This window comes from Agelaius tricolor, unplaced genomic scaffold, assembly GCF_023055355.1.
Source record: "Agelaius tricolor isolate 1412-34295 unplaced genomic scaffold, bAgeTri1.0.p SCAF_2, whole genome shotgun sequence".
NCBI lineage: Eukaryota > Metazoa > Chordata > Aves > Passeriformes > Icteridae > Agelaius > Agelaius tricolor.
Genome location: NW_027269262.1, coordinates 70,265,186 through 70,279,677, shown reverse-complemented (window position 1 = coordinate 70,279,677; position 14,492 = coordinate 70,265,186). Strand labels below are relative to the sequence as shown.

At 35.9% G+C, this 14,492-nt stretch overlaps 1 protein-coding gene across 3 annotated transcripts in view; it reads left to right on the top strand.

Moving 5' to 3' along the window:
* ZFPM2 (zinc finger protein, FOG family member 2) overlaps window positions 1-14,492 on the top strand; it is a 309,314-nt gene that overhangs the window by 41,894 nt on the left and 252,928 nt on the right. The gene's annotated exons all lie outside the window — the stretch shown is intronic.

Below are 14,492 nucleotides of genomic sequence, written 5' to 3'. Positions count from 1 at the left end.
CAGTGTCAAGCAGCAGTCAGCTCTTCTGCCTTACTGTACGTTTGATTCTGAGGCTTTAAATAAATGTGGCATATTCTTTTTGTATCTTATAATTGGAAGGCTGTGCCCCATGAAGTGTGAGATGTGAGAAGTATTTGGTTCTAGGCACAATGGTTTGTGAATGTCATGAGGACAGCTGCGAAGGACATGAGCACCATGAGAGAGTCTGGCAACAGGGAAGAAAGTGTGCTTGTTTTTTTGAAGACTGCTTCAAATTTCTCATCAAAACTTTCCCTCTTACCCTGTTGCTTTCTTTTCAAAGTTAAAAACCAAAGCCATTCCCTTCATCTGGTATTACCTGTTTTGGTGAAGGCACAAATACTTTGGTTTGCATTGTGTGCAACTCCCTGAAATTTGATATTGCTTGCCAGAGAATACTGGAAGGACATCTGAGGACAATAACTGGCAACAGAATAACCCTTAAGGATATTTCAAGCCTGGATATTGATGATGAGAAAAAAAATGCTGTTCTGAGTGTTTCTTTTGCTGGGACATCAAGAAAACCCTCAAAAGGGTGCATAAAAAAGATAAAACATATCCAGCAGCCTTGTGCTAAATAAATAGCAATTACATGTTGGAAGTGGTATGATAACAATAGTTTCTGCAGTAGTATTGACATAATAATCTAATGTTATTGATAGTCATAATATATGAATTGGTTGTAAAATGTTCTAAATTAAGGTATATTGAACCACAGTATTTGATAGCAATTGAGTGGCAATGATGGCAGACGAATGGAGGAGGAGGAAAACAAAGCATAGAAGAAAATTATTAATCTGTAAAAATTCATGTCTGCTTCAGCCTGCCATTCCATGGTCTGGTTTTCTTATGCTGCAAGTCTTTAAATATTTTTAAGTTCTCTGGCGTGAGCTGGGAAGAGAATCCACAATTCCTCTCAATCTTCACCCCCAGGAGTAGCAATATATTGTAATGCAATGCATGGTGACATTTCATAGTACTGCAGACTGTAGCGTTTTAGTAATGTCTCTACTATAATGTAGTAATGTCTCTACTATATGTCCATCTTGAAAACCTAAGTATTTTTGGAACAATTTTTGTTACCATATGGCATGACAGTGTAATGCAGCCTGTGACAAGCAGTGCAGTGAACTGCTTTTTGGTGTTTCCTTCTGTATTATTAACCATGGCTAGCCATTTTTATCAATATTGCTATTATATTTTAAACTTTCTGATAAAAGCAGTCTTTAAATTGACCCTGTTTAATAGTAAAACTCACTTGAGTTGGTTGTCCGTGTCTGTAATGAGTAGCATCCACTTTAACCCCTACCTTAGTCCTGGATACTTCTTGTATTCCGAAGTGTTGTGGATTCCTGCTTTTTTTTTTTTTTCAGAGCTCTCTGAGGTGTGACAGTCTTGTGTAATATTTGCTGTTGTTTGCCTTTTTGATCCCTACAAAGCAGAAACTCTATGCCAAATTCATTCTATATTCAGTTCTACTCACCTTAGTACCGGAAGATGTAAGGAAGAACAGAGAAGAGTGCTCAGAGGATCAAGAAGTGAAATATCTGAGTAACTCTTAGACTGTAGTGTGTGAGGAAGATTAAATTGTAAGAACACTTGCCTTTTAGTAAGGTGATAATTTAAAGGGTCATGACAAAAGGCTGTTAGTATTTGAAGGTATAAACATCTGAAAAAATGTGTCTTTAGAAGAGTTATAATGAAGAGGGATAAATTGAAACTGAAAAATTTTCCTATGAGCATTAGGCAAAATGCTCTAAGTGACTTCTTTTCCTTTAAAGTACAGTTGTTCTGAGGAAGATGTGTAAAAGCAGAATCTTGATCTTTAAAACTGAAACAGGCAAACTATGATAATATCAGAGGATCGGTTCTCATTTTCCAGGGCAGAAGTGGCATGGTATGATTGCTTTCCTACAGGCCAAGTTAAGTGATACCAACTTTGATTAACTAAGCATTATTCTTCTATGAATACAGTGTGTGACATTTAACAAAATACTGCATTGGATGTTGTGTGATTGCTAAACATACTGTACCGTGTGCTTCTGCATGTATGAAGAATGGAAAGAGTGCTTGCAATTTTCCAAAAGCTTAGGGTAGATCAGCAGCAGACAGGAGAAATGCCATTATGCTATAAAACTAAGGGGAAGATGGAGTGAAGAGCTTGTCTAACATACAGTGAAACCCTCAAGACCAGATGCAGGAAGTGCTGATTGGATTCATGGATCCTTGCAGCTGTTGTCTCAGTGCTATCAATGGTGCTAAGGCCTGCATCTAATTAAAATCTCACTAGAGCACTTGTTCTTGGTTTGATAGTTTTGGAGGAATTCAAGGATATTCTTCTTATGTTTGCTTCCTTTAAGTCTATTTGATGCTGGGGTTGGAAGCCTAGAATATACTAGAGTACTCCAGAGAGTTCTACTGGTTTCAGATCCTGGTAAGATAGTATGAGAAAATGTGCAGCATCTCCTGATAGTAACAGTGAATCACAGAATGTTTGAGGTTGGAAGAGGCCTCTGGAAGTAATCTTGTCCAACTTCCCATTCACACAGGGTCACTCAGATCAGAGAGATGTGTTAGTAGCTATGGCAAGAGATTTTTAAAAGGCCAATTATTTACGGGAGGTTACTTAGAAAAATTACTTCCCTTTTCATTAAGGGGAACTACATTAATCAATAAGTCTTTTGGAGAAAATAGTTTATTTTGTGGATTAATTCTTTAGTAATTTTTTGACATTATTTCATGATAAACCAATAGCAATTTTACATAATTGGAACTACTTTCTTGCATCATAAAATTACAAAACCTTACAGCAGCTAGAAGTGTTTTAATGCATTAATACAGACAGAAAACGTTATGTGGTAAGAATACTGAAATGTTTCCATAAGTTATGCTATGTGTAAGGATTTAAAATACGAAATGATGAAATTCAGTACTAAAATTTATTAGCAGGGAAGATGTCAAGGATTAATAAAAACGCAAGAATGAAAAATATAACTAAGACATATAGAATAAGGTTCCAACCTTTTTTTTTTTAACAGTGTCTTCCTTTACCAGACCTTTTCAAAGTATTTAGCTCCATGGGAATTTTTTTATAAGTGGGTGTTTCATCAGTTAAGGTACTTCTAAATATTTAGAAGCCTATTTACTTTGGAAATCAATATTTCATATTCAGTTTCTTAGTTTTCTTTTTGTTCAGCCTTAGAAATTTAAGATTTTTCAGAGTATTTTGCAAACTTTGTAGAACAGAATGTTGCAAAATGATGCAGCTCTATTAGTTGAACTTTGAAAATCTTCTTTGAAATGTAGAGTTTTAGTTGTAGAGTGGAGCTGTCACTTTCTTGAATATGCAGGTGTTTATGCCTTTAAGTAATAGAAAATAACAAATAACTCTTCTGGATTTCATTTCTTGCAGGAAAAAATTGGCTAATCCAAAACATAAGCCAGTCAAGGATTTTTTGATAATCAAATTATATTACTGGTAAAGCCAGTAAACTTTGCAAGTGAGTAAGTTTACTGAGAAGACTTAGTCTGGAATAAGATTACCTCATTTGAATTTGGCATAGAGAACAAGATATTAGGAAGGTTAAGAGTATAGGCAAAAAATGTTGTCAGAACTATTTGCTATGAAAAAAGAAAGAGGTGATGGGTTATCAACTCATCCTTGCCAAAGCATCCAATTGTATTATTCTATAAGTTGGTTCAGCAAAACAACAATCATGATAAGAGGAGAGAAGAATGAATTCTTGTTTTGATTTCATGCTTATTGCTTTGAGATTTGCATAGCCTCATAATAACACTTACCAGCCATCTGGTTTCCAGAGGAAAAAACTTTTCCTTACTGAAAAGGCTAGGACATAACATGCACCATTTAAAAGCTCATTGTCTGGAAATGACATAATGACTTTCTGTTTTCAAATTATTAATTAGTGATTAACTCAGAAAACCAGCAGGTTATGCCAATTCTAGGGGACATACAATGTATTTTGTGCAACCTTTCAATTCCTACCAGTGAGGAATCAAATTAAAATAGTAAAAAAGTGAGCAAGGATATTAAAGAACTCAAGTACATTATAACATGCACTTCTAATTAATTTTAAAAGATTTAGTTTGCTTATTTGTATTTTGGGGTTTATATACATGAATATATAAATAAATTTAAATGACCTATAAATGTTGTCTTTCAATAAATTCCACTCTGTATGTGACCTAGACTGTGGTGTCATTAAATTACATATTCCTGAGATGTGATGATGAAAGTCAAGGTTTTTTCATGGTGTTGGTAAGATGTATATAATGATGAAGATTAATAGTCCATTATATTTTTTGTTTACATAATAAGTGCTGTAATACTGTAATTCTTTGATGAATCTTTAAAAAAACCCACACAAAAAATGCACCCTTAAAATTTCACCCTTAGGGTACATTATAGTAAATTACACCATTATTGTAACTAATCATAAATGACCAGTTAGTGGGAAAAATGAGATATGAATGTCCACAGGAAAAAACCCAAAACATTATTATTTCTTTGCTGTGGGTCCTCAGGTAGGGATTGTTGTCCATGAGACAGACTCTGCTAGTGCCCAGTTTTTGGCTTGTTGTGGCTAAATACAGCATAGAATAAATAAATGCAAACAGAATAATTTTATTCTACCTGACTTTTTTTTTTCAGATTATTTGTTTTTTATTAAAATATACTCAATTAGTTTAACTTACAATCTGATTTATCTTACAATCTGATCTAAGGATTTAGTTCCAATTTGAGACTCTTTAGTTTTGTTCTGCATATCAATAAACTCCCATGATGGGATTAAAAATAGCAAATCCTCTGTAGGTATTTAAAATTCAAGGCTCTAAGAATCTAAGTGTACCCTCAACAAGTTTGCTGACAATACAAAACTGGGAGGAGTGGCTGATAAATCTGAAGCCTGTGCTGCCATTCAGTGAGACTTGGGCAGGCTGGAGCTGGGTGGAGAGACGCCTAATGCAGTTCCACAAGGACAGGTACAGGGTCCTGCACCTGAGGAGGAACAAGCCCCTGCCCCAGTACAGGCTGGGACTGACCTGCTGGAAGGCAGCTCTGTGGGAAAAGGACCTGGGAGTCCTGCTGAAGAGCAAGCTGTCCATGAGCCTGCAGTGCCCCTGTGGACACGAGGGCCAAGGGTGTCCTGGGGTGCATCAGGCAGAGCATTGCCAGCAGGTTGAGGGAGGTGATCCTGAGGCACATCTGCAGTGCTGCGTCCAGTTCTGGACTCATTGCTCAGGAAAGACAAAGAACAAGTGGAGAGGGTCCACTAGGAGGGTTATGGAGATGCTGAGGGGACAGGATCTCCTCATTTATGGGGAAAGGATGAGTGAGCTGGGCCTGTTACTCTGGAGAAAGGAAGGCTGAGAGGGGAAACTTTTCAAAGCATATAAATACCTTAAGGGTGGGTGTCGAGAGGATGGGGCCTTGCTGTTCAGTGGTCCCCAGTGAAGGATAAGGAGCAAAAAGGGCACCAACTGAAACCCAGGAAGTTTCATCTAAATGTGAAGAAAAACAGCTTTACTTTGTGGATGACTGAGCACTGAAACAGGCTGCCAGAGAGGTTGTAGAGTCCCCTTCTCTGTAGATACTCAAAAGTCCCTAGACACAACCCTGAGCAGGTGAACCTGCTTTAACAGGTTCATATTATTGTCAAATTAAAAGAACCTCTATAAGCTAGATTACCATGCATTCTCGTACATGTCTGTGAGAAAAAGATAATGAAGTTTGTAGTTTAGTTAATTCCTAACTTCTCAGCTTCCCTTTCCTGATACTTTAGAACTGGCAGTCACATTAAGCACGGTGGTTATATCCATTTGTGTCTGTTATATCATCTGCTGTGTTTCAAGGCTTTCCCTTTAACCCTGTTATTATGTTATGAATCAGTTTGGGTGTGCTGACTTTTTATTGAGGTCTAACTCAAATTGGCACTGAATTCTACATACAATCCTTGTAACTTTGGTCATGTTACTAGAAATTGAATTTGGGCTGTCTTCGGGGGCTTTTTTTTCTGCAGTATTCTCTGTTTCACTTATATAAGCAAAAGACATGGGGGAAAAAAAGCAATAGAATTTGAAGAGAAATAGTAACTGGAGAGAGAAGTCATAGGTTCACTACTGACTTCTGGATGCAAAAAGTCCAGATTCCTTTTTTCTGCTTTTTTGATTTAATTGCGTGATGATGTACAGAGATGAGAGACCAGTTTCCATCTGAGGAATTGCAGCTGGAAACAAAAGACGAACAGGAATTATCTGCAGCTACATACAAACTTAGAAAATATGAAATAAATAGAAGAAAAAAGACCCCCTTTATTTTCTACAGCAGTAGTGTGTCTTTGCTGGATGAGAAAAATGTGAGTATTTTGTCTTGAAACTGGGGATGTAAAATTACAGCGAGTAATGAGTATGTATTCCTCTGATCCCTTAATGTACTTGATGTGAGGTTCCTCTTTCATCGTAGCTAACATGCTGGCCATTAAATACACTGCAGCAGCATCATTAGTGGCTTCAAAGTGCTCCTACTTGCATCCCATTTTTCCCTCCAGCAGGTGAGAGAGAACAGTGATTAGCAAATACCAGTATGTGTCACTCACTGCACATGTGATTGCCAGTGGAGTCCTGGGTTTGGGGTAAGGGCAGCACTGGCGTTGGAAGCAGAGTGAACTTTTGCTGTCCTCATGGCTCTGAAAAGCTTTCAGCTCCAAATATCACTTGGTAAGGTAAAATTCATCCTGTTTGGGGTATGATGTTTGAAACTGCTTTGCCTCAGCAGTATGTGGTGAAGGAGATGGGCTGTAGAGAAAGGTGTCCTGGGTAGTGGGCAGTGTGTTACCTACCTGGCAGAAATTCTGAACAGTGAGATTGAGAGATGGAAAGAAAGTCCTCTTACTTACCACTATCACAGTTTGCTAGGACTGAAGGAAAGTATTTACTGAAAATTTCTGGATCCTGAATCCTCAGAGGATTTCCCTCAACTGCTTAGAGCAGCATACCATAGATATTATATGACAGGTATTGGTGTAGATTGGTTGGTGTAGATGTGTCTATTCCCTGCTCTCTTAGGCTGACTTTAAAAAAAAACCCTACAGTAGTACAACAAACTGAAAAGAGAGTCTGGGTATTGTTCTAAAATTGCACCTTTAATTTTTACCTACTTTGTAGTAAGATGCAAGATGAGGGATTTTTCTTTATTAGAAAGGTGAATATCAAATCTTAAAATAAAACCTGTAGAAAACAATACAAACGTGTTAAGGAAAAAGTTATAACTTATACCCTTTTTTATTTTTGCATTTCATTTTAGGGAAGGAGACAGAATCAGTAAGCCATCTTCTTACATAAGTGGTGCTCTCTTTTTTAATTTTTTTTTAAGGCTGTAAGTTTAAACATTATCATCATACTTATCTAGCTAAAACAATACACTAGAACTGGAAAATATTTTCATGAAAAGGAGCTGTGTATCATGGGGCAAATGATATTGCCAGTATTTTGAATCAGATTGCCAGTAGTTTCAAAATTTGTTTTGTAAAATTTAGCAGATGGGAATCAAACAGAAATAAATGATGGATGTAAAACTGGCAAAATATATAATAATTCAGGGGAAAATGCTTCAGGCATAATATTTCTGTGTAAGGAAGCAGGAAATCTTCCTTTTTTACTCTGTTAAATTTAAGAAAACCACTGATAAACTACCATTGTAAAAAATCTACCATTGTAAAACTATTCCTAACATGAAAAGTTATCTAAAAGGATCACAAATGCATCTCTGAGAACTTTATGTCCAGCTTGCTGCTTGCTTTAGTTAAAAATTCCCTTCAGTAAAATTGGAAATTGGTGCACTCTGGCACTGTGGTAGTTCTGTGTTGCTGCTGTGATTTTTGTAGGGTGCTGAGTCACAGTACTCATCTCGTCCCCTTTGTTCTTCCCTTTCTCCCCTTGTATCACCAGAAACACATGGAACAGCATCTGCTGTGGAGCATCTGCTGTGCAGCTGTTACAAGTGTAGGTAGAATTAAGACATGGATTTTGGCATGAGCCCCTGCTTGAAAACGGAGGTCTGATATTTAACTGCAAAGGTCTTGCAGTTCATGTTCTGCGCGCACTTGCACACTATTTCTTGAAATTAATGTCTCCCTAAGCATATTTTCAATGGTTCCTTTTTCATCATTTCACTTTTATTGATTGGAAATATTCTGGCCTTGGCTCTGAGAGCAAACTGACCATGGGCACTGTTAATTTTGTTGTGGCCTCTTGGATAATGGTAAGAGAAAAGAAGACAAGAGGATAAATGAAAGTGAAGTTCCAAATTACTGGAAAATTTAAAGGTCTTTGAAAAGTTCATATACAAGCACAGTTAATGCTGTCATGCACCGAAGTGCCAAAAGACCTAGCAGTGAAGAATATTAATCTACTTTAATAAAATCAAAGGGTTCATTTTTTTTTTGTAAAGAAATAATTTGAATAAAATTTGACCCTTTCTACAATAGTCTGTGGGTCAAATTGAACCTACTATTAAAATTCTCTAATATCTTTCTTGTATTACCATTTCAAAACTCAATTTAAATATTCACAGAGCTCCTTTTTTAATAAACTTAACAAAATTCAGGTAATTTCCTTCAACTTTCTTGATTGAAGGAAGGCAGTAGGTACAGATATAAAAAGATGTACAGCTACAAGCAAAACCTGAAATCAATTATATATAAGAAATAACATAACACATGGAAAGAAATTAATCAAAAGGAAAAAATTCTGCTATATGATTTTCTTGGTCTGCTACCTGCAGGCAAGGAACGTAAATGAAAAAAAAAAATCAGCATTCTTCTTACAGATAAGGGGAAAATTAATAAAAATATTTCCTTCCTACCAGATCCCCTGATGCAACTTACGTTAAAAGTGAGTGGCTGCAGGAAGAACTTACGTGTTTAAAAATAACTTTTTTTTTTCTACAGAAATACACTTTTATACCTTTTTCTTGCTGTTAAGCTCAATTACATCAGGTTGGTATTGATTTATAGTGTCCAAAATATGTTTCTTTTCCTTTCCTTCTATTAAGTTTGTCACTGAATCATGCTCATAAAGTTCCTCCCAGTTTCTGAGTGGGAAATGGTTCATTCTGCTTGGATGCCCCAATGAAGATGTAAGGAATTGCTTACAAAGAGGAGCAATCTTCCAATCTGGACAAAAGTTCTGAAGTTCAGCCAATTTGCTAAACAGACTGGAGAGGTTCAATATGCACACAACACACTGCGTACACTGCATTTCTTAAGTATAGCTCAAAATGTAATAGGAATAACAGAAATAATTGAGTTAAGGTAAATAACTAATAAACTCAATGGACCAAAGAGGATGGAGAAGGCTCTAAGGAAGTCCTGTATGTAAAACTTTCCAAGAGGAAGAGATAACTGAGTTATCGTAGGATGTCTTCACTCCCATTGCCATGTTTAAAATGAAATAATTCGAACCCTCTCTTTTATTTTTAGTATTCCTGACTGAATTTTTAGAAAAAAACTTCCCTACAATGTGAATTAATAGGAATTGTTTGCCTGCTGCTTGTCTTATGTAATTGTTTCTACTTGGAAGGAAATGTTCATGTTGAAAGAGGAGATAAATGGATTGATTTTTCTGAAGCTTTTCCCTCTGTAATCAGAGAGCATCACATACCTAGGTCTTACCATAAGCTAAGGATAATCTGTATGTGGCAGCATGTTTTCCTAGGAAATACTGAATGGATCCCACAGAACATGCAAAATGTCTGATGTTGATCCAGTGAATTTCAGGCTTCTGATTTATTGAAGTTGTTACTATTTAATGCTGCTACTACTAATTATACTCATTAACCTCTCCCCAGCCACTCACCGTCAAGTATTGTAGGCTTTCTGAGGCATTCTTAATTTGTTAAGAGCACTGATTTATGTTGCTGCTGTGGGAATGGAAGAGAATATCGGTAGGTGAGAAGGAAACTAACCACTTCACATTTTCATGAGATAATTATTTCAACAATACTTTTCTGCTATAGGATACAGGCATTTTAAGTGCAAAACACTGGACAGAAAAGCATATTAAGCACGTGCCTAATTTGAGCATGCATTTAAGTGGTTTCATTAGGGCGAAGTCTGATGAATTTGACTATGAGAAATTATTACAGAACTTACCCAGTTTAGTGTTATTGAATTTCGATTATTTCATTACAGTTATAGTACCATAAAACTGGAGTCAAGCATTGATGTATCAGGACTAATGTGCTCAAAGAGTTCAATGCTCAAATTTGTGTTAAGAGGAGTGTTTATTGTAGCAAAAGTGTCTTTTGTTAAGTGAGTGTGAATCCTTTTTTGAGAATCCTTATTCTCACACTCTTATGTTTTATTAAAATTATTGCAGTGCTGGTTTTGTTTTGTTAAATGTAGCCTGTCCTTTTCAGTGCTGAGGTAGCATCTGTTACTCACTGTGTTGAGATTGCCCCTTAGGTAGCTATCTTTGTGGGCTTGCATCTGTATGTTTGCATTTGCATTACAGTATATGATATTTTAGGAATATTTATTTATTTAGTATTTAATAATAGTGCTAAAAAATATGTCCTTGAGTGCCTGTAAATCTGGTACAAATTAGGGAGCACAGCTCAGATTTCCCCACACTGTGCTGGCAAGTGGCCTCAATCAGAAGTAATTTTCTCCATGAAGGCACATGCAGCTCACTCGTCAGCCTCTCCTCAGTGGATACTGTTATTTGTATCAAATTATATGTGGTGGTTTCTCAAAGTGGACTACTGTGTCCACTAAGCCATACAGATTTCTACCACATTGACTATTTCATTGCTGTCACTAGTTGTACTGTTTTCTACCGTGTCTTGTTTACCTCTGCTCATTGCAAAAAGACTTGAGATTTGTGTTCATATCAATAAATATTCATGAATTGGAGGAAGTACCAAGTGAGTAAGTAAACTACTCAACCCCTCTAAATCCTCTGTTGTGCACAACATGATTAGTTGCTCATTTTATAAAGGAAAAAGTTTATTTCAGGGCCTCATGCAAAATACAGAATGAGTTAATAGAGACTTAATTTGCCTCAAATTAAAGTATGCCCATTTAATATTAGAAATTGAGGTTTTACCTGGTGCAATTGGGAATTCTTAACTATTCATCATTATCAAGCTAATCTGAAGCATTTCAGAATCACCTCTCCTTATATTGCATCACATTCTTTTACAAACTGCTAATAGAAAAAGAATTGCTGAAATGAGAAGACAAACATCTAGACTATCTCTGGAATTAACTATTCATCTAAATTCTTAAACTGCTTAAGTTTGAAATTTTACTGCTTTAATTATTAAAGACTCTAATCATATCTCAGAGCTGTTTGTTTTCAGATCCCTGTGACACTCAGATGAATTTCAGTAGTAGCAATTTTTGGATTTTCATTGCTCTGTCATTATGGCTACTGGTTTTAAAGTGACACTTAATCAGCAGTTATTGAAAAGGATTTTTTAGCAGAGCAGGATGAGGCCTTACCCCTGGTCCAGTTGAAATAAGAGCAGACATAGCAAATGTTTTGCCACAAGTACTTAATAACATGATTAGTTTAAGTAATGGGAGTAATACTATTAAATTAAATCAAAAATTTGAAAGAAATGCAGAAGGTAAAGCATGGTACTAAAGTAACTGATTAACCTATATTTGGACTATTGAAGGTAATATTTCCACATAATAACAACTGGGGGGAAAAGAAAGCACTATCACAGAAAACAGTTGAAAGGAACTCTGTTTTAAGACACATTTATTTTTGTCTATATGAACAAGTAGTTTAAGTATTTTAAATCAGGTAAAAAGTTGCAGTAGCTTTTGTGCATGTTGTTCCCTAGATAGAGGAGCTAGTCAATGTTGATAACCTACCTATAAGTCTTTGAACCAGATAAATTCTTAGTTCTCTAGCTGATGTAATTTACTGGTACCAGCTAGAGGTTTTTGCTGACACCAAAATGACCAAATCAGACAAACATAAGCCTGCATAGTTCATGTTTTTGCAATTTTCAAGAATATTTAGTTCCATGTGCTCTTTATTGTGAGATTCTGAAAATGCATTTTTGTTTATTGTCTGTTTATGTGTAAGTAATTAGAAAAAGTAGTCAAGAATAGAGAATTTGATCTATTTATATTTCCTTGTAATGGCTTTGGATTTTAGTATTTTCTTTAACCCAAAGTATGTTTGAGTGATAATCAAAATGGTCCACAGCAGTCATCAATTTTGAGTTCCCATGAAATTAGCAACTGAGAAATACTTAATTTTGATCTTATTCTTGGGAGTTGGTCTTATTCATGTTGTATAATGCCTTACTCTTCACTTAAGTTATCAGTTACAATACACCAGCTCTGGGCATGAACTGGATGTATTTTGACATTTAAATAACGAAAGACAGCCCAACATGCGTTAAGACGGAATTTGTCCCAAAGATCAGGTTGTAGATGGGTGAATTAGACAAGACAGCAGCTGCCTGAAACCTAGAAAATTATTTATGCATGGATCCTCCATCTTGAGTGTTTGTAATTGCTGGTGTTTGGGGCACAGGCTCTGATGCCAACCCCTCTTAGTTAAAGCTCTGCTGTGTGCCTGTATGCACCTGGATAAACTTCACTGGGTTTTGCCATGGGCTGCACCTGCAAGGCAAAGCCTGGTGTAGAGGCATGCACACCTCTGACCTCCTTGGGATGTGACAAGGTTTACATTTATGTTTGCAAATGCTTGGACATGTAACTTTAGGAAATGTTATGTACCTGTTTGTACATAGGATATATCTATTGTAGCATTAGTCAGTATTTTTTCTAGTCTGATTGACTTAAAAAATAAAGTCCCAGCCCACAAAATGACAGGGGTTTGAACCAGTGCTGTGGAGTTGGTGTGTACATTGTATTTCTTCTCCTTTCTTGGAAAGGGTGTCAATGGAAATTATAGGGTGTGTTTCCATGACTGCTGCAAATGAAAGCATAGCAACTGCAATTCTGTTCTTTTCCTAATTAACTTACAGTGATGATTAACTTGCTGATTACGTATTGGGGACCTGATCAAACAAACGGGTTTAACACCTAGAAACAGACCTAAATGTCATGTATACATGCCAATTGGATTACTTGCAGGTAAATTGCTTTTGCTGTATTTTGTAAGACACATTCTGAAAGTCAATAACAAAGAGCTAGTCATTCAGCAGGAAATCAACTTTTACTGAAAATATTGGCTGAAGTTAAAATTTTTTGCTCAGATTTAAAATATTTGGAAAATTTATTAGGCCTATAGCTGCACTTGAAATGATGCAAAATTTGGTATTAACACATTTTTATATGTGGCAAAAACTTACATTTCCCTAAAATAGCATATTTTTCCTAGTTTATTTATCCAGGCATTACTAGGAGTACACACCAGTAAATGGCTCTACAGACAACGTCACATATTAATAATAAAATGAAATTTGAGTATTATTTCTGATAGTTTTTGCAGAACCCATTGTGCTTTCATTTCATGAACCTGGACACATGCGAGGTGCCTGGAGTGCCCACGTTCAGCTGCAGCACACAGCTCCAGCATGTGCTCGGGCTTTGTTCTCTGCTCTGTACAGTGCCATAGCCACTCTTCATTCCCTCTGCATATGCAGTTGCTGGATTTTTTCCCAGCATGGCTGGAAGGTGCAATTAACAGTAATGGATACTTTGATAGGGAGAATCTTTATTTCTTCAGCCATAATAATAGCCCCTTATTTTAGGAGCTATATTGTTGAATGACAGCTACTGTTGGAGAGTATGTGTCTACAAAAGTGGGCTCATTTGGTCAGATTCTCAGCTGGCACAGAGAGTCATATTTCCATGAAAGATAGTGAGCTATATTAATTTATGGAATCCCAGCTGGGAATCTCAATCAATTTCAATAAAAAGTAACCATCATATTCCTCTGAAGCAAGAATTACACAACCTAGCCTAAAGTGAATTTTTCTGTTTTAATAAATGTAGGTAGTCACTGGTTCATAATAAATTACATAAAATTAGAGAGTAGTCAATATTTGATTTCTTTAAAAATTTATTCCTTCCTTTTCATTGAACACAACAAAATCATTTATGTATTGTATCTCAGCATGATAGATTATATAGGAATAGTGTATTTAATTCCATAAAACTATCATATAAATACAAATCACATTTTTTTTCATTAGCTAGCTCGCTTTCATTTTGAAGAAGAAATACTCAGTCAATTATAAATGAGGCTACGCTTTCATTGGAGAGTGAAATACGTAATTTTTTTCAAGCCTCAACCATGTATAATGAAATCTCTCTTTTGAAATCCAGTCTTAAGATGGATTTTGAAACATACTGACATTTAATAAAATCTTCGTTAAATTAAAATATGTTCAGTTATTTCAAATCTCTATTTAAATCTAGGTGAAATTCTACATCCTGCAAAAGAGAGTCTGTAGCAAA